Here is a 21,351-nt window from a genome sequence, read left to right on the forward strand (position 1 = left end):
TAGTTAACGGATCTAATGATGCAAAGAGCTTATCTTTTCTGGTATTTTGTTTTGATGATAAACATTGATACAAAATATCTAATCAAAAAATGTACTCCAATGTCATTAGTACAATTCTTCCATAAGAGTTAGTTCATTCACACTGATCTATTTTATTTTCATTGTTGAATTTAAATAGTTATATATCACACATTATTTTTATGCAGTGAGGATCGTTGTATATCAGTAATCATTTCTTTTTTGGTTTATAGTACTTATAATAAAATGTCAACAGGATTTTTCAGTTAAAAATTTTAGATAAATTTTACTAGATGCTACAGGAAACAAAGGTTAAAGGGAAATGGACTCTAAAATCATTTTCAGAAGGACTGTAATAGAAATGTATTTCTTTTATATGTTGAATTTCTCAACCTTTTTGGAAAATTTATGAAATATTTAGTGCTCCTGAAGAGTTGTTTGACAACTTAAAAATTACTTTTCACATAAAGGTGATTCCAATTCAATAAAATATAAAATGAAGTACAATGAGAAAATAAAACCCAGATAACATTCAACCAAAGAAAAGAAAACACTAAAATATTTCTATTTCAAAATAGTAAGGTGAGGTATATTTAGTTTATGGTCCCTCATGATCACACTGAAAACAACTAAAAGAGTGAAAGAAGAAGAAATATGGGCCTATGCATAAATAGTGGTCAAAATGTAAAAAGGGAAGAGAAACATTAGCAGACATTTTCCAAAGGATCTATATAAGAAAATAAATTTTCAAAGAAACGTAAGATTTCCAAAAATTATTCTCCATTCTGAGAACTTTCCGACAATTCCTCTTTAAGTGAGAAAGGAGAGAGAAAAAATCAAATTGTAATAAATACAAGGGCTTAAGTATGGAATTATAAGACAACAGAATGAGATGACAGCTAAGCTGGCAGACATCAGGAAAGAAATGAAAAAAAATTATAGACACAAAAAGCACATAAGAAGTAATAGAAAACAGAATACAGGAGCTAAAGCAATTATGTACATGGTGGACAGGCTGGAGGAAAGGAGACTGGAAAATCACAGGTATATTATACAGGATAATAAAGAAGGCAGACATTAGAGTCAATACTATATGTTCCTTACAAATATGACAGAATAAATGAAAAAGAAACATTTAAAGATACAACAGAAAAGAATACCTGAAGTGTAGGTAGACCTGAAACTGCAGTTTGAATCAACCCTCCAGATCCCCAGAAAAACTGACAATAATCAACTCCAAAATTTATGCTGAAAAAGGATGTAAATTCAATGGCTGAAAAAAAAGTCTACAACTATTTAGGGAGGAAAAGTCATCAAATAGTCATCAAATAGTAGAAAATATCAAGTCACGCTTAGAATTTTCTACAGCAACATTCAAGGCCAGTTAATAGCGGATGTTTGCCTCAAAAATTCTAGGGGAAGCTATCAACCTCCAATTTTGTACTAAGTCTTTGAATACAAAGTCAAAATACAGAGAGTCCCACAAATCCAAAAATCCTCAGGGATATGCAACCTAGAATATTTTTAAAAATCTAGTTTGTTCCTAATTTCAACCAATTCTGAGATATGTCCACAATCTTACATGCAGGCAATCTGGTGTTCAGTATCAAGTATAAGACACTTCAAACATAAGGTTATTTACCTGACAATTAAACAAGCAACCTCATGATGAAATTCATCCAATCCACAAAGGAATCAAAATAAAGAAGTATGCAAAGAAGAGATGTGGTAAAATGACTGATGCTGAGAATTAAACCCATCTAAATAAAGCAAATTATATATTTGAACAAGATGTAAATGCAATAAAACATGACAAGGAAAAAATAATGCAACCAATGAAAATAGGCCAGTGGAATAGGGAGGTAGAAGGAAATACATATATGACTAATAAAAATCTCATATATATAGCATGGAATCAACCTTACAGTATTTAGAATATAACCATGTGGTTTAAATAAAACCACAATGACTTCAAACTCAATATAGCTATCAGAATCCCTTCTTTCAATCTCAAAGAGATTTTTTAAGGAAGACTATCTCCTGTAGTAAAGAAACATTTACACGAAATTCCAGAATCCTTTCAGTGTCACTTGAGTTTGTATTTCTTGTCTTACATTCAATTAAAATGGGATGTAATACATTTTAAGCATGTTTAATGTAATCTTATAATTATGAAATTATTTCATTCTCTGGTTCTCAGCGTCCTCATTCATTATCGGTACGTGTCCCTGCCCACATGTGTACTTATTTATGGAAGCATGGATGCCACAGCCTTACACAGATGATTTCTAGCTGGCAGGGTCTTATTGCTTTTTTTCTCCCTTTTTATAGACTGATATTTTAACAGTGTATATTATCTTAATAAATCAACACACTCTTTAAAAAATGTATTAAAAACACACCCTGATGGAAGAATGAGGAAAAGAAATAAACAGACCACGGAGAAATGTGAAATCACAAGTGCTTAATAAAAATAAGGGGTGGTGTGTGGGAGGTTTAACCTCAATGACAGCTAACTAACTAACCAACTAAAATTTTAAAAGTGAGAGATTATATTTTCTCATTTCAGAATATCTTCAAAGGAAAAACCACAGTAATAAATGCCCGTGAAGGCAAAGTCAAATGTGTACTGGGAATGTGAACTATACAAACTTCCAAGAACAGTCTGGAGATTTGAATTCCAAAAGGTCTGGTGAGTTTACATCTTTTATCTATGCAATTCACTTTAGGAAACAATCTACAGAAATAACATGAAATGCAAATAAGGGACTGATGCTTGTAGAGACTCATCCTTGCATTGCTTATAACACAAAGAGTAGATGAAACCTATTATCTGCCTAAGGAAACATTTAATATTGATGTATAAATATTCCACATGTATGACATACTACCATACAGATGTTAGAATTGATGTTTTCAAGAATTTTTTAAGGAGTTGAAAAATACTTGCAATGTTAGGTTAAATGTGTTTTCAAAATCAAATGTTCAGTATGATCGCAAAATATATACTTTATAAATACATGTGCTAAAATGTGTGTGTGAGTATGGGCCTGAAATTTAATATGTCAGTATTTTACAGTGGTTTATTCTATATTAATGGATTACGAAGAGTGACTTTTATGCTTTTCCTAATTATAAATTTCTTTATGTAATGTTTTTATTTCCCAAGCTTTTAATTATGAGATTTATTATTTTAGTAATCAACACTAAAAAGTATATCTAAAGATATCTGATATATTTTAATATTTTGACATACCTTATAAATGCTTAACTCATTGACTCTGAGATGAAAATTTATGTATGTAGTGATTATACGTGGGTTTCTCATGAGGTAAAGTGTCCCATCCATTGGAATATTCTTTTACTTACATTTATTTTTGATGGTCCATTGTAAAAATGGTGTAAAGTTGCACACTTTTATGTCTTTGTTAATTTTTCACAATTTTGCGTGGTGCGAAATCTTACAGTGACAATTCAAATATTCTTGTTAAATATAATGATAATTGAAGAGTATAAACTTTGTGGCATGTAGATGGATTTTATTTTTGTAAGACTTTGTTTCATGAGTTAAATAATTTCAAAATGCAACTAAATGTTCAAAGTTAATAAAGTAGCAGTCCAGCTTATATATATAACTACTATACTCAATGTTAAAAGGTACCACTTTTCTTTTTCATTTGTATGGAACTGCAAAATTTCCCACTATTTTCATTTGTAAAGTGGTTATTATAGTTTTCACCTACGTACCTTGCAGGGATGCTGTGAGGATTAATGAGATCATTCTTATAAAGAATTTGAGTTCCTTGGAGATGGGAGATATAAAAATGTTATCATTATCCTGTCATTCATATATTAGCTAGCTCACTCTTTCAGGACCTCAAGGTAGAATAAAAAAGAAACAAATTCTGATCCACAGTGAGAAATATTTAATGAGATTTTAAAAAACTTTTTTTCATGTTTAATACCCGTGTTTCCCAGAGCTTGATATATTAAATTTATCTCAAAGACCTTTTTGCATACCAATTTAATGTCTTTTACCTATAAACCTGGGTTGTTTTAGGTTAAGTTTAAAGTGAAATCAGATTGCATCATTTTCGTTTGTTTGAAATGAAGTTCACTACCTTTGACTGAATTAATGTATCTTAAATTTAGAAGATTAAGGTATAATATTATGCCATGAAATAAATAAAAGAAAGACCACATAGGTGACCACAGCTCAATTAAATTATGAGTTCACTTCTTTGTTTTCTAGCATAGTCATTACTTCCTTTGACGTTTCCTTTTAATTTTATGTGTTCAAACACTCTTAGCAGTGGAATTATCTATCAGATGTAAGAATGAAATATGCCTTTCTTATAAAGCCAAGAAAAATAAAATCTTGGTTGGAGATCATTTGTTGAAGCTGAGCTGTATTTTTTCCCAAGTGTTTATTGCCATTCCACAATTTCTAAGGGTATACAGGCTCACCTTGTTTTACTGCACTTCACTTTATTGTGCTTCATAGATATTGTTTTTCTTACAAATTGAAAATTTGTGGCAACCCTGTGATGAGCCAACCCTGTTGGCACCAGTTTTCCAATAGCGTTCGCTCACTTCCTGTCTCTGTGTCACATTTTGGTAATTCTCACAATATTTCGATCTTTTTCATCATTATATTTGTTATGGTGATCCGTGATCGGTGATTTTTGATGTTACTACTGCGAAAAGACTATGACTGGCTTAAGGCTCAGATGATGGTTAGCAGTTTTTAACAATAAAATATTTTAAAATTAAGGTATGTACATTGTTTTTATAGATATAATATTATTGCACACTTAATAAACTACAGTATAGTGTAAGCATAACTTTTATATTCACCGGGAAACCAAAAAACTTGAGTGACTCACTTTATTGCAATAATTGCTTTATTGTGGTGGCCTGGAACTAAACCTGCAATATCGTATATATACAGGTCTGCCTGTATGTATATCTGAACTGTGGTACTATAGGCTGTCTGTCAGAGTGCAAGTGTCCCCCCAAATTGTATTACATCAATTACCAGCTCATCAGAAGTGTTATTTAATTCTCTGTAATAGATTATTTGATGTATACTAGAAAATATAAAGTTTATCAAGAAAATTTTGGAAGAGATTTTTTTTTTTTTTTACCTGTTACTGCATCCTTAGGAGAGAGTTGCATATACTGATTAAGATACTGCCAAGTAAAATGAGATTAAAAAAAACTTTTTTTGCTAAGATTTTAGACTTCCTCATTAACAATGCACTGACTGCAGTCTTTACAGAATCTGACAAACTGTAATATCAATATGTCTCAAGGTAGTTTTCCTCAAATACTACTAATAAATTTTCATACATCATCTCAGATATTTTCTTTAGTTACCTTAGATTAACAAACAAAAACATTTAAAAATATCCTCAGAACTCTTACATTTTGTGTTTTAAAATTTTATGTAAATGAGTTAAATCTTCATAGATATTACATGAAATTTTTACTGCATTGTTTGTTTTCCAAAAACTTGTTTTGGAGTTTCAGGAGATATTTTGCAACCAGTACAGCCATACATTAATGAAGTATGTTAGCTAGTGCAACCATAAATTAATATGGCAGGAATAGAACTTTGGCAATAATTTTTTAAGTTATTTCAAATATTCGTCTTGATTTATGCTGTTAAACATAGCGTTAACATTCTGGTAGAATTTTATAGTCTTTATTTTACCAGCATAGTTTATCTATTTATTTTAAATATTTATAACTTTGAGAAATTTCCAACTGACAGGAATATAGAAAGAATAGTAAAACAAACAATTTTTATTTATTTATTTATTAACTTTTTATTTTATATTGGAGCACAGTTGATTAACACTGTTGTGTTCGTTTCAGGTGTACAACAAAGTGATTCAGTTATATATATATGCATGTATCTGTTCTTTTTCAAATTCCTTTCCCAATTAGGTTGTTACGGAATATTGAGCATCGTTCCCTGTGCGATACAGTAGGTCCTTGTTGGTTATCCATTTTAAATATAGCAGTGTGTACGTGCCAAACTCCCTAACTATGCCTCCCCCCTCCCCCTCCCCCTGGTAACCATAAGTTCGTTCTCTGTCTGTGAGTCTGTCTCTGCTTTGTAAATAAGTTCATTTGTATCATTTTTTTTCAGATTCCGCAAATAAGCGATATCATACAATATTTCTTTCTCTGCCTGACTTACTTCACTTAGTATGACAATCTCTAGGTCCATCCACTTCGCTGCAAATGGCATTATTTCATTCTTTTAATGGCTGAGTAATATTCCACTGTATATATGTACCACATCTTCTTTATCCATTTTTCTGTCAGTGGACATTGAGGTTGCTTGTATGTCTTGGCTACTGTAAACAGCGCTGCAATGAACATTGGGGTGCATGGATCGTTTCGGACCATGTTTTTCTCTGGGTATATGCCCAGGAGTGGGATAGTAGGATCATATGGTAGCTCTATTTCTTAAGGAAAATAGTTTCTTAAGGAAATAAGAAATGTCACAATTTGAAACTTTTGTTACTTTTTTCCCCTCTCTGTTTCTTTTACACACACACAGGCATATTTTCAACTGACGCATCTCTTTAAGAATAATGACATCCTCTTACATAGCTAGAATATGTTATACATTAGACTATCAACATTAATTTGAAAAAATCACGTAATATGCCGTGAATATTCAAATTCCCTGAATTATCCCCAAAATATCTATGGAAACTTTATTTTCTATCCAGATCTAATTAAGATTTGCATATTACATTTGATTGTAATTTCTCTTATTCACGTTGGTTTAAAAGCAGTCTGCTCACATTTTTCTCTTTTTCTTTACCCTGAATTTTTTGAAATCCCAGTCAAGTTCCCATAATCTGACCAGACAAAATGTCCTGGATTTATCTGAGTATTTCTTCATGACAGAAACATGTTAAACATTAATGACAAAATAAAAATATAGGTGATATAGTTATGGCATCATCTTAATGATTGTATCTATTAGTGATGCAAAGTTTGACCACTTGATTAAATGGATGACCATGGAAGTAGCCATCATAAGGCTGTATTTTCCCTATTATCCTTTGTAATTAGTGATTTATTTGTGGGGTGATAATTTGAGACCATGTGAATGTTCTAGATTATGCAACTATTTTTCACCCAGTAGCATTAGCCTCAGTGAATAATCTTGGTCCAAGTTTGCGCTATAGTGATATTCTAATTGTAATTTTCCCTGTACATTTATTAGTTTGCATTCTGTTTTCCCTCTTTTCTTTTTTTTGAATGAACATTACTATATACTCATGGATTTCTTTTTAATTCAGTGTGATGTAATTCATTGTCATCAATATTATTTTATGTTCAACTTGTCCCAATTTTATGAGTATGAGAGCCTCCAAATTAGCTTCTGTTTTGTTGTTTTCATGATTTTGGGGGTTAATTTTAATATTCCAAATGCTTTATTTTTATATAATTCATAACATTTATTAAATTGTTTCACATTAATTATTACTGTTGGTTGAACTATGGAATAAGCAAAACATGATTGTCATCTTTAAAGAAATAGGTTTCTCACACTTTGCTTTGATACTACAACTTTGGACAGAATTTTCATCCCACATTTACATCATTAGCAATAATAAGCAAGTCTCATTTTTGAATTAAGATTTCTATTCCAGAAAAAGAAATTGTTTTTTAGTTTATAAGGATTTTTTAAGCTGTATATATTTTCCCCAATATCAGATATTTGGCTTGGTGTACGTTTTTCATGCAATCCCTTCTTACTTTTACTCAGTAGATTCCGAAAGCTCATGTTTGCTGATTTACCATTAGTCATCATATAGAGCAAGTTAAAACCACAATAAGATATCTTTCAACATCCATTTGACTTCCCAAAATTGTAATTACTGATACCGTCAAATTTTGGTGAGTATGTCTGGCAACTGGAACTCCTATATTCTGCCTGTAAGAGTGTAAAATTGTACAAGTCCTTTAGAAAACTGTTTCTTATAAAGTTAAGCATCCACTCACCACACATCCCAGGAATTCTAGCTTCAGGTATTTCCCCCCAGAAGATGAAAGCATATAACGACACAAAGACTAATAAACAAATATTGGTAGCATTTCTTTTTGTAGCAGCCAAATACTGGACAGTTTATATGACCATTAATGTATCCATGGATAAACAACTTGTGGTCTACACAGGTGGAATAAACTAGTGATACTCCCATCAACATCAACATAAAAAGTATTATACTGAGAGAAACAAGTTATGCGTATACGGTTACACTCATATGAATTTTTTAAAAAGCCAACTACTCTTTAGTGACAAGAAGAAGAATACAGGTTGCCAGTGGTGAGGGCAAGACTGATTGCCAGATGGCCTGAGAAATCTACCTGGGCTGTTGGAAATATTCTATACCTTGATTTCAGTGGTGGTTACCAGAGTATATTCATTTCTCAAAATTTCTCAAACTGTTCTTTAAAAATGGATATCTTTTGTTGTATGTAAATTATACCTCAATACAATTATTTTTCTAAAAAAGAAGAAATAAACCCACAAATACAAAGAAAGCAAAGTTCATATAAGTTTCTTAGTATTCCTTATAATAACACAAACTAATGAACCTATCTTTGTCCATAGAAAACTGTCCGTCAGTGCTTATTAATTAACCTGTCATTTTCCCCATCAATTTGCAAATGATACTCACAAATCAAGTTTCTACATATATTTTATCAACCTCTGGACTCTTTTAGTCCATTCCATTAAGTTATTTGTCCGTCCCCAGTGCCATTTCCAAATTATCCAGAGTGCTTCAATTTCTAGTAAATATTGATGACAAAAAAGGTAAATCCCACCAAAGTGCTGTTTTCCTCTTTATTTTTTCCATTCTCTCCACCTCCTTTTCTTCTTCTCCTCCTCTCCCCCTTCTTTTCCTTCCCTTTCTCTTTCATATCTTTCTCTCCCCTCTCTTCTTCCTCCTCCAGTGTCACCCCTAACTTACTTAATCCCTGTCACTCTTTAAAATATATATTTTAATAGCTTGCCAAAGGCTTGTATGTTGAAGAACCAACATTTGGCTTTCTTGAACCGTGCGTTGTTTTCTATTTCATTCTCCATTTAACTTTTCATCCATTTCTGCCTTTATCTTTATTATTTTCTATCTTTTCTACTTTTTTTTCTAACTGTATAACTTAAATGCATAACTCATTACTTTTGAGGCTTTCTTCTTTTCAAAACTAAGCCATTCATCTCTTTTTAAGAACTGTTTTAACTGCATTCTAAATTTTCAATGTGTGATATTTCCACTATCTGTCCATTTTAAATATTTTTAAATGTCTACCATAACTTCCTCTTTGACTCATGAGTGTCTTAGAAATATTTTCCTTGAGTGTCCAAGTCTATAAAACGTGTGTAACTAAATTTTCAGAAATGTTCCGTTGAGAGTCAAAAGTAAGCGTGTCCTCCTTGGGTGTATTTTTATTCATGTAGTCACTAGGTCAGGCTTTTTTGATTGTTGCGCCAGTTGTAAACTATTGCCTCTTCACTCCAAATCCACACCTGGAGCCCCGTTTGCAGTCCTACGACATTTTTCTCTTAGCAAATTGCATGGTGTTAAGTGACAGTAGTGGAGGCATGGAAGGACCCTGAAGGAGAAGAGCTCTGCTTTGTAGTTCTGGAGAGCTCCTCCCAGCAGGCGCTTGTAGTGTATGGTAGCCATGCACCTATGGCCCCTTCTCATGAGAGAGCTTCCTCAGCACGTGCCTCCTCAGTTTTTCTCTGATCATAAACTATTTTCAAGTATTTTTGGTTTATACTATGTTTTGTGTTCCATACACGAATTAGATAAGGTTATTATTGTCATACACAATCAGGTTTTGTTTATATTATTTACAATAATATAAACGTCATGCACATAAGCTCTCCTAGTTATTTGTCATAAATTTCTCTTTAATCTTGTGGTCATTGGGGACCCACTGCAGGGATTTTTAAAATACTTGACATAATTGGAGTTTTTGTTTAAAGTTGTACAACACTGAGGCAACTATGGGTATAAAAAAGGAAACCAAACCTCCAGTTATAAGGTAAATAAGTCCTAGGGATGTAATGTACAGCTTGGTGACTATGGTTCCTAATACTGTATCATATATTTGAAAGATGCTAAGAGAGTAGTTCTGAAAAGTTCTGATCACAAGAAAAATAAGCAATTATATGTGGTGATGGAGGAGTAGAAGGACCTCAAAGAAGTTTGTCTTTGGGTTGACACTTCATTTCTGGCTTTAAGGATGGTGTTGCCTTAGCCATTCTGCTTTAAAGTTTTGAAATTTAAAGAAGGTAGCTTTGGGGACATACATTCCTGTTAAAGGCTGCTTTTTCTTATGTTTTCCATTTTTTCCTTCTTTTAAGTTTTGACCTTCAGTATGCTGCAGATGATAAAATACAAGTTTTTCTGTATATTTTATAACATGTTTGTAAAGAAAGAGTCTTCTACATCAGCGAGAAAAATGTTTTTGAAGATTTTTTTGAAAAATAAATATAAAATTATAGTGATTTTAGACTCATTTAAGCTTCCAAGCACTGCAAAGAAAACTGTAAAATTCAAAATGAAGAAATCAGATATTCAGATCCTCTGACTGTAGTAATTTCTCACCTTTCACTTACTCAAAAAGCTTCCTGTAATTTTAAGTTTTTGCCAAGTACATGTCTTTCAACTTTCACACCTACAATATAATCCAGATGGAGGATTTATGCTTCTTGAATACTGAAGTAGCTCTATACCATGTTACATAGTAAAGGCATTCAAGACAGTAGTTTGATATGAAACTGAAAAGTTTAACAAAATTCTTTCCCCTCTACATACTTTAGTCCTAAAACAAAACTGGCCAGGACCTGAGCTAGTTTATTCTTCTGGGAATTTATAACATCACATTTTTCTCAATAATGTTTGGAAGGGATACTTTCTCGAAGACGAACCATTTCATTAGGGAAAATCCCTAAAGTTTCTAGCTACAAGAGTAGAAAGATTTATCAATTAGGCAGATCCTAGAGTGTTAACATGAATTCTTGCCTCCACAACTGTTACCATATTTCTATAATTAAGAAAAAATTTGGAATGTGCCCTCCTTCTCTTTTCTGTTGCTGACAGCTTTATATCTCGATAGATATAATAATTCATAGGTTGAAAACCAAGGCTGCAAGTTACGTTGTTTTCTACAAAATAGATTCTGTTATGAGGAAAGACACATTTTAATTTGGTTTTTATTCATATGTTTTGTGTGTAGAGCCTTTTTTGTTGGTATGATATAGTTTAATTTTCTTTCTTTTTTGTGAATTTTATTTGTTTTATACAGCAGGTTCTTACTGGTTATCTATTTTATACATATTAATGCATCTATGTCAATCCCAATCTCCCAATTCATCCCACCCCCCCATGCCCCCCCACCCCTGCTTTCCCCGCTTGGCGTCCATACGTTTGATCTCTACATCTGTGTCTCTATTTCTGCCTTGCAAACTGGTTCATTTTGGAAATGGATTTGAAAGAAAAAATGAAGTTTAATCAGGTGGTGTTAAAAGAATCACAGTCAGAAACGTGGGTAAGAGTTAATCTGAACGTATTTACAATGAGTTGCAGACTACCTATTGAACAGGGTAGTGGTGGAATTAATGGTGGTTTATGAAGACTGTTCTAGCAGTTGAGTGTAGGATAGATGGTGTAGTATGAAATCATATAATTTCCAACCATTACTTCCAAAGGATTATTCCCCACCTTGGCAAGGAATTCTGCCTTCATACAGAAGTTCTGGCCCTAGAAGAAAACTGAAGGTCTGGTTCTGGGAAAGGCTGTTCTTAAGTTCCCAAAGTCAAAGATGCTTGTTGAAATAAATCTAATAACAACTAGGCTATATTAAAACTAATTTAAATTATTTAGAGGAGTAACCCAATGACATTTCAGAGAGAGCAAAAAGATTAAGGATGGAAATGATGATAGAAAAAAGTTAAGAGAGTATGGATAGCCTTAGAAAAGTTAATACCTGAATAATAGAAATTCTAGAATTACAAAAAAAGGACATATAACAGAAAACCTAGAATTTGATAAATAAAGTTTACTGAATTTAAGAAAGACTGGTGTGAAAGCGTTCAAAAGAACATATCAGGAATGTAGAGTTAGAGATAGAAAAATAAAGAGATATTGAGTATCACTGTTCTTTCTCTGAAAATTTACATATTCCTTGGCACCCCTGTGAGTTTACTGCAGCATGCCAGGGCCCGTGGGAACACTGCTTGAGAACCGTGACCTTACAAGGTTGCAGGCCAAGTCATCTGGATTTGATATCCAGGTTGTGAGTGTATTTTTAAAAGACACTACCAGTGCCATTTTACCACTTGTGGAAAAGTTATATAATAAGATCTAGATATCACCCAACGCAGACACCTAGAAAGTATGCAATGATGCCCAGGCTTCACACGTGCAGTGCTATGATATCTTCAAGGGAAAAAACATGCCAGGATGACTAGAGCCTTCTACAACAATATGTTTCTCCCTGTGGATGTATTTGAGGTAAAACTCAAACAAACAAACAAACAAATAAATAGTCTAAGAATAAAGATCAAAACAGAAACAATCCCTCAAAGCCTACACTTAGATATAAAAAAAACCTCCCTTTTAAATAAGTCACTTGGAGGAGATAGATCTCAAACATTATTTTATTCAGCGATAACAAAGTCAAACTCAAATTGTAAACCTGGGAAAGGTGCTGGAATATTTGGAAGTTAACAGACATGTGGGTTCCCAATTTGCTTCCTTATACAAGTAGGTAAGGATGCGAGGATGAAGTTCATACGGAAACAAAGGTCGGCAAAGTATGGCCGTTGAGCCGAATCCGATCCTCTGTCCACTTTGCAAATAAAGTTTTATTGGAAGCCAGCCCTGATCATTCACTTACATATTTTCTATGGCTCTTTTTGGGCTATAACAGCAGAACTGAGTAATTGCAGCAGAACCACATGGCCCGCAAAGCCCCAAATATTTACTATCTGGATCTTTACAAAAATAGTTTCCTAACCTAGCACTGAAGTGTGTGTTCTTCAAAGCATCTGTATTAATGACAGTACCAGTGTGTCATACTAAACATGATTTTGTCTTTAGAATGTACCCTGGACTAATATACAGACACAGATATGTCCAATTCTCTGCAAATTCACTTCAAAAAAGGTATTAAAGCCCCATGGTGAAGATGTACTAGGAAAGATGAAAAGGCCTAAAATTCTGCAGTAAATCCCTATTTCCACCACACATCTCTGAGCTAAATCTCTTCCCTTGAACCTGGAAATAGGCTGGATTCCATTTCAGCTTCAGTATCAGCTTGAACAGAGCAAGTTTCTGGTTTCAGTCCCTGACTGCCACCCTAAGAACTGTCTGGAATTTCAAGTAGAGTACATACGTAGAGGCAAGATTGTACTCCAGAAAAAATTAAGCTAGTCTGAGAAGACATTAATAGGTAGATAAGAATAATACTTTTGGAGACTTGGTGTGACTGACATGAGTACTTATAATATTAAAGTTCCCAACACTGAGGGGCTGCCTTTTGGGTGCCAAAGTAGCTAGGTTGTGAATTGGCTTTAGAAAAATATTCCCACTGTAAGCTGATGCAAGATTAATAGCTTCTTTCCTGGCCCAAGATTCCTGTTATGATTTCTAGCAGCAATTTCCATATAGGGAGAGAGTTCTGTCTCAGATGTTGGGATAAATCTTATCAGAAGAAATCCATATTTAGAATTTATATGAAGTGGGTATAAATCTTAACATTCTAAATTAGGTCAACATGAAACATCACTTATTTTTTTTTCCAACTCATAGACACTATTTCCAAGTCATAGACACTATTCCACTGATGACTCTGGTAGAATATCTTATAGAAGGCTGGGGAGCTGCCCCTTTTGGGGAAACCCTCTCTTCCTCAGGGTTTGACAGTGATTTCTGTATCTTAGGTAAGCAAAATAGTTACTTATGGAGGAAACCTTCTGGATTCCGGTGACCTTCCTGACACTGCAAGTAAAATGTCCTCCTTTACACATAAAATGATTAGAAATAAAATACTCTCCATTCTTTTCCCTCATGATTTCTTCATGTCCAGCAGGTTTCCCTTGTTTAAAACCAATACTCTAAAACCAATAGAAAATCAGTATTTTTAAAACCTTACCTTCGATTAGTGTTCATTGGTAGAGTTTCAGATAAAAAAGTTTTGGAAATGGATGATGGGATGGTTGCGCAGCATGTACTTAACACTCTGAAACTGTACACTTAAAATGATTAAAATGTTGAATTTTATGTTATATTTATTTTACTGCAATTTTTAAAATTGTAAACTTCAAAATGAAAAATGGATTGTTTTCACAGTAAATTATTAGATACATTTAAGATCATGTTGTTCCTATCAAATAAGCTTTTACAGATTAGTAAAAAGAGGGAAACTATTCCAAATTTATTTCATGCACCAAATCAGAAGATGACTTTTTAAAAGTAATTATAAGGCACTCTTATTCACTGATAAAAAAATTAAAAAGTGGAAATAAATTCTAACAATCAAAATCTGGCAGTATATGAAACACATAATATTTCATGAATAACTTGTTTGCTCCAGAGATTCAAGGGTGGATTAACATTAGGAGGTCATTAATGTATTCTACAACATTTATAAATTAAAGGATAAAAACATTTGATCAAGTCAGTAGATTCCATAAAAATCTGTCATATATTTATGGTTTCAAAAAAATCAAAACAAATCTGAATTAACTAGAAATTAAAGAAATATTTCTTAAGCTCCTAACCAGTGCCTACTCAGAAACTAGAGCTAGATGATATTTAAAGTTAAAACATAGAGTTAGGGACTTCCCTGGTGGCGCAGTGGTTGGGAGTCCGCCTGCCGATGCAGGGGACGCGGGTTCGTGCCCCGGTCCGGGAAGATCCCACATGCCGCGGAGCGGTTGGGCCCGTGAGCCGTGGCCGCTGAGCCTGCGTGTCCTGAGCCTGTGCTCCGCGGCGGGAGAGGCCACAGCAGTGAGAGGCCTGAGTACCGCAAAAAATAAATAAATAAAAAAAAAAAAAAAAAAAAAAAAAAAAAAACATAGAGTTAAAAGTAGAAAGTATTTTGGTGAAACCTGGGATCGAGACATGGATGACTGACATTACCATTTCTCTTCAATATGATCCTGCAGATCTTAACTGGAGCAAAAGAAAAAATAAAGTAAAATGTAGAAGACTTGGCAAGAAAGAGAAAACAGAGTCTGTCCTCACAGATGATATAATTTGACTTAGAAAATCTAATCAACTAATCAGAGTGACCAATAATGTTAATATAATCAATAAGTTGATGAAGTCTGCTAGATACACGATCAATATGAAACACAAATTTATCACTATATCTCAGAAATTAAAATATACATAAAATATAAAATGTAATTTTATGTAAAGATGTTGATTTTAAAAATCAACAAAAATCTGGTACTTAGGACTCACTTGATTTAACCAAGCTATACACAGTCAGTGTGAAGAAAAATACAGCATTTTATTGGAACATATTTCAAAACACCTAATATTAATATAGTAGAGATGTCCATTTTCTTGAATGTACTATGTAAATAACACAATTAAAATAAAAATCCTGGTAGAAAAGTTTTGTGTGGTGGAGAAAAATTGTAAGACTATCTACCTCCCAAAATACTGATTATACGTACAAGTATATACAAGTTTCTCTTGTAGCCTAGAGAAACTTTTACAGATGTACTCAAAGAGATACATACAAGAGTATTCTTAGCAGAATCGTTGTAAAAATAATAACAATAAATAAACTGCAAATAGGTTCATCAAAATGAGAATAAAGTATGCTATGTTAATACATTGAAGTTGCATATGACAATGATAGTAAACTAACTTGAGCTGCACACATGAACAGAATGAATCTTAGTAACAACATCCAGCAAGAGAGAGTTGGCAGAAGACCTGCTACATGATAACGTTTATATATAATTTAAAAACATAACGGAATACTTAGAGGAATTATGTATACAAACACAAGCTGTAAAAGCTTAAAGAAATGCCTGGGAGTAATAATCACCAGAGTTAGGACAGAGACTCAGTGCGGGGGGCGGGATGGGATCAGATCAGGGAAGGGATTTCATGCAGCCTGGGAAGGCTATATTTCCCACACAGAGTGCTGAGTACCAGCCTATTTATTGGGTCACTCTTGGTATCTTTAGTGTGCCTTAACTCTTCTGTAATGAAGTAAAAATGAGCATATGCTAGAAAGAAAATTACCCTAACAAACAAAAGGGCAGACAAAGAGGGGCAAAGCAGGAGGAGGACGTCGGGCTGGACAAGCTTTCTGAGCCTCTTTCTGTCAGGCAGGACATTTAGATTCCTGGCTCAGAGTGACTGGAAAGGGCCCCGGGGGAGGGTGGAGAGCTCCAGCACATTTTAATATAGAAAAGAAAACTTATTTTTTGCCCCTGGGATTTGTTTATTTATATAGTACTTAAATTCAGCCAATAATGAACAACCAAGAATTAACATTAATACTAATGTCACCACTGTCATCATCATCATCACTTTGAACAGGAAATAATATAAATGAACTTTCCCAGTGGCCTTTATTATCAGGATGGATGAGGAGAAAAAGGGAAAGGAGACAGCCTGCTAGAAATACTAGAAAAGAAAACTGAAGGCCAAGGAGATAAAGCCTATCTGGGAGAGAAAGAGAGACAGACATGGAAACTGTCGCTTTAAGATAGATGGGTATCCTTTTCTTGGGGCAATAGGGCAGATGTCTCAAATGAAACTCAGAGCTATGTCTCATGCTAGATATTAAGGCAGATAAGGTACAGCCTTGCTCTCAAGGATCTTATAGCGTAATGGGGAGACTGACATGTAGAATGGTTAAACATATGTATGCACATAAGGAGTATTGATGTCGTGTGGAACCACACAGTGAAGTAACAAATAACTTTACTGGGATGGTCAAGCACCCTAGGAACCTGTCCCACCCAGGGTGCATTTCAACCATGAGCAATGATGCCTAGATGTGAATGGACAGAACTAAGAAGTAGTTTCACTTGACTGGGGGTGTTTGGGGAAATTGGAAGGGAGGTAGCATAGGAAGAGACTGCAGGGTGAACGGAAGTCTGACTCTAAAGCACCTTCTTACTTACTCTGGATTTTTGGCAATGGGAAAGCACAGAAAGGTCATAGTTGGGGGTGGGGTGAGGGAAGATGATTCAAATGGTAATTTGTAGGATGAATTAGAAAAGTGAACCACAGAGGATGTGGTTAGTTGGTAGGACATTAAAATCAGATGTTCATGGGATTATGCAGGCCCGACCATGAGAGGGGGGGTACAGTTGGCCCGTGTGTAGGAGACAAGAGACATTCGTAGGGGAGCATAGGATTTGAAGTAAGGTCCATGCAGGAGGCAAAGTGGTTTTCAGATTTCTGTCTTGAACACCTGGGAAGAGGGTTGGTAGGGCAAGAGGTTGAGTTAGATTTTACATGTTTTAAATTTGATGTATTTTGTTTTACGCGCACATTTCAATGAGTTACCACAAAGTGTATATACGTCCATCACCATCTCCCCTCAAACCTTTGTTTTTTAGGGTGTTCTTTTGGAGTGGAAGTGTGCACTCCTGAGAGACCTTTTACTCAGGGGTACTTCAGGATTTCTCGAAAGCTTTTAGTTAGGGATGAAGAGCCACCCAATGAATGAAAACTCTGTAGCACTCCTGTTTGGGAAATCTCTTTAATTTTGGAGCCCTTAATGGCTGGAGTTGGGATGGGGTGTGAGAATACAGATAGGAAACAAGAGGACAGAGGAACAAAGCACAGGTGTTCATTTAAAAATGGACACAAAACAAGAATTAAAGGAGTTCTTTTTTAAGCTATTCAGCCTAAGTGGAAAAGAGTGCAGATATACTACTCCAGACTTCTGTCTTCCCTAAAAGAGGTAGAGGAAGGGAAGGAAGAAAAATAAATGATGGGAGGGAAGGAAGGAGGAAGGGAAGGAAGGGGAAGGAAGATTTCTGGCAGGGACATAAACTATTATGGTGCATCTCTCAGGAAATACATATAAACAAATGACAAGAAAATAGATTTTATGCAACTGAGGTTCGTAGAGATAAGGTCAGTTTCCAAAGGTCAGAATCGGACAAGAGAGGAAATATGGAAATATTGGAACCTAGAATATATCAGCATAGAACTCTTATTCTGTATCATTGCATTATATGAGCCCCCCTTTGTGGAGTGAGGCATTTAATTATATTCTGCTTTGGGCATTACTGTCTTATGCTTGTATACTTGTCTTATCAATTACAGAATTTAAATTTAATAGCAGGTATCCTTAAATTAAAAAAATACTGAGCTATTTAGTAGATTTTCAACATATGGTTACTAGGATGAATTAATATTACCTAATAGAGATTATTTGTAATTTCACTTATTACTTAAGAAGCTAAAGTACATCCATCTTGGTGATATTACAATCATTTGTCATTGTGAGAAAACATCTAAATTTTAGAAACTTTTTTTCAACTTAGAAGGATTAACAACTTAGACCTTTAATCTTTTATTTGGAATGTCTGTCATATTTGAAAAGATGAAGAGCCTTACACCTCAGTGACGAGATGCTTTTTTCTCTTTTGTGGCCTGACTATGAAGGATACATGACATTTATTATCAGCTGGTGAAAGAAAAGGTCTGAGAAACAGCAGACAGAGTTCAGTGATAAATCTAAATATCTTTTCACCACATTTTTGGACTGTTTTTCTTTCGTTATTTGTGTTAGCCCTGCAGCTAGCAAAGCAAAAATTATTTCTAACGCCATTAAAATGTTCTTCACACTTCAAGTGCAAATGCTTATTTGTTCTTAGTGTTCCTCTGAACAGAACAATTGTCTGGAAATAATGTCTGGCATGTCTTTTCAGAGAAAGGTTAACAGAGAATAGACTCAAAGCACAGACATACGAAATTCTACTCACTGCATTCTTCACTTTGGAAAAGAGTTTTAAGTAGTTGAATTGCTTATAAAAAGTGCATGGCAACGACAGATTCCTTTTAATGCATCTTGCTTCTTGAAGTTTGTTTAATCAGTGTGGCACTACTGAATGATGGCCTCTTTCCCTTAAAACACCAACGAGAAGTGTAATCTTCCAGAACAAACTACTCTTTAGATTTTGAACTTTTTATTCTTCACTAACTATCATACTTTTTGGGGCAAGTCACAAACGAGTTTTTCCTTTATTATACCTGAAAAGTTGCATTCACATCGAGCTACATTTCTCCACAATTTTCAGGAAGTTTAGCCTGATTATATTAAAGAATTACTACATACTAAAGAGCTTTTTCCATTCTCTTTAATGTCTAAAGATGCACTTAGAGACATTTAGTATTTTTAATTTCATCACCAACAGCCAGGCTCTAGTGGATAAGATTACAAAGATGGAGAAGATGTAGCTTATAAATATTATTTTAAACTCATTTAAAATGAAAGAGGTTGGCATACACCAGCTAGAGTATAGCTGTTAATTGCTAAAATTGTACATAACATGAGCAAATAGAAGAGTGTATGCTAAAATGTCTTACTTTAAAAAATTTTTTGACCCTTTAAAATTTTTTAATAGTAATTATCAAAGGTTCTTTTGAAAAGATCTAGAGATATTTTGCCATCTTCTTATTCTCATTGAAAAGTCTGTCCGTAGTTACAAAAGATATATGTCATTAGACATTATGGTGCCTTCAAAGCAAAATTCTTTATGTAGCTGGGAGTTACCATCAATACTAGTGGTTTTAACCTTTAAACTATATGAAATAGCTCCTATTTGTCTGAAAAAATATTATTTTTAAGACATTTGTGTCTTTATTTTTGTTTTGCAACAAAAAGAGCCAGGCTTTGTCTTGTCTCAAATGTGTGACAATCTCAAACGCATCTCAATAAATTGGATCATAAACCTTAAAAATCAGTGGCTGCTCATGTCATAAGTAACCTTTGAATTTTGTGTTATTGTAGTGGATTGAAACCTTCACTGGATAGCTATATATTTTATTTATTTGATTCTAAGGAGTGTTAATAAACAAGTTGAAAACAAGTATAAGAAGCGTACAGAGCTCATAGATCTGAAAGAGTATTATTCTTTACAGTTATCCTTCATGCTAGACTCTGCTTTTATTCAGTGAGGCACCTTTGCAGAAAAAAGAAACAAAAAACACTTTATAGTGATCAGGACTGAATTCAAGGCCAAGTAACAAAAACAACTGGAGTAGCAAAAACAAAACAAAAAGCGTGCGACACTTAACTTACTGTGGCTGAAATAACTGAGATTCATTTTTGCCACATAAGCAGTTCTTCAGACTTTTAGTGGTATTGGTGCAGTGGCTAAACACTCTTAGGGCCAATGACCCTATACTTTAGTTGGCATTTATCTCGTAGGCACAAGATGGCTGCTGCAGCTCTAGGTATCACATCCTGAGCAGTGTGTGTATGGTTCTTATACTTACATTTATCTGTCTATCCTTTTTTATTTGTTTTCCCAGAAGCACCCCTAGAAAAAGTCCTTTTACATTTTATGGGTTGGAATCAGTCTCATGTATACTTAAGCAGAAAACGAGGCTAAGAAAGTTAAGCATTCTTCTTTAAGCCCCTAATTTAGTGAGAAGGTGCAATATAAGAAGAATATGGGAATGGTGTTTGGTTGCCAGTTTTGTGTCTACCACTACTTTTCTTTTGAAATTGTCTTCAGGGATAATTTAACAACCTTATGAAGAATTGTCTCGTTCTCTCACAATATGTGTAGAAAATTATTTCCAAAATCACATATTTTCATTTTCTATTCTTCGTTCTTTTAATTCATGTCAACTGGTGCTAACTGAGGATAGAGGAAGCATGAATAATTAAGTTGTATAATGTGGTACAGAGAGAAAATGTTGTGATTTGATACAACAAAATAACTAATATACATGAATTTTTGTGTCCTTTGCTAAAATTAGATCACATATATTTATCTAACTTGTGAAACCCCTAGTAAACAGAACTAAATTTTGTAAGGATTGACTTCTTTTAATAGTGTATAAAATAGGTACCCACATACTAACTAACAAAATCAGAAATTTTCAGACTAGCATTCGAAAGTAACCATCATCTTTACCTACCCAGATTTATAGCTCTATCGTCAACTAAATATTTCCTTTCGCATCCAGTGAACCTTGCCAGACTGAATGGGGTAGAGAATGTTCATGCTGAGATTTGGCACTTGGACTAGCTTTGATCACTCTGTTTCCCTTTTCTTAA

Source organism: Phocoena sinus, chromosome 18 (genome assembly GCF_008692025.1).
Source record: "Phocoena sinus isolate mPhoSin1 chromosome 18, mPhoSin1.pri, whole genome shotgun sequence".
NCBI lineage: Eukaryota > Metazoa > Chordata > Mammalia > Artiodactyla > Phocoenidae > Phocoena > Phocoena sinus.